The following is a 1,197-nucleotide window of genomic DNA, read 5'->3' on the forward strand; positions in this document are numbered from 1 at the left end:
TCGCACTTTTAACAGAATGATCATATATGCAATAGGATCCATACTAGTTATTATTATCATACCTGTTATTACTCTTCCAGCTCTTCTGATATATGTTGTCTCCAGTCCACCTGTTGTACCTCCTCCAATTCACAAAATCAGTGGTTTTGCATGTGGAGCACATAATCCTTCTCTTGCTAAGATTTATCAGATCATTAGTAGTTCTCACAATGCAAGGAAGAACATTGTTAGAAATAACAGAGTTACAAGACGAAACAAATTCAGATTTATTAACCCAAACACTTTTAACTTTAGAAGAATAATTGGGTGATCCGATGACATACCCTTGATAGTAATGATTAGAAGAACGAGAATTGTTATAATCGGGTTTCAGACAACCTGGGTCGAAGTAAAATATACGTGATTAATTGGTAAATTACGTGATGGCATATATATATATATATATTAATTGATTAATTTCATGAAGAATATGCATAGATGAAGACATGCATATCATGGTATGCATATATATATATATATATATATATATGAGTGGATAATCTTATATGTGATATATGCTATGTGGTGTTATTATTTTATTAAAAAGAGGATGGTATCTTCACCATTAAGCAAAATGGCATTTAATAATATAAAGCCACACCGTCTTAGTCAATATTATAATAATAAACATCCTTCACCGTCTAGGTGGGATATTTAAAGAAAAATGAAGATAAGCTTACTACTTATCACTGTCATTTTTAGAAAGAGATTATTGAGAAAGAAAAAGGTGTTTAAAAGCAGTGAGGTGTTCTTCAAGAAATCGGTTGCTTCAAAAGTATTTGAATATTCTGTGTTAAGCAAAGTTTTGCTATGTGTTTATCAACAAACAATTTATTTGATAAGGTGAGTTTTTAAATTGTTGTTTGATTATAACTGTAAGTTTATTACCCAAAACTTTTATATTTATAAATATTGAACTGCAAAGTTTTAATAATTTGGGAATAGAAAGAGATTGGAGAAAAGTTGTTTTCTAGTTGTTTTAAACATAAAGATTGTGAGTTTGAAGGTTTGAAACTGTTTTGGGAAGAACAGGTTGTCCTTAAGGTTTAAAGAGATTTTTGGTTATAAACCTATGTTGGAAACCATAATTTGGTTTGGAAAATTATGAACAGATTCACTTTGACATATATAACTGAGGTCTGTCTTTGGATGAACTAC

Source organism: Cynara cardunculus, unplaced genomic scaffold (assembly GCF_001531365.2).
Source record: "Cynara cardunculus var. scolymus isolate 2C unplaced genomic scaffold, CcrdV1 Un_Scaffold_2488, whole genome shotgun sequence".
NCBI lineage: Eukaryota > Viridiplantae > Streptophyta > Magnoliopsida > Asterales > Asteraceae > Cynara > Cynara cardunculus.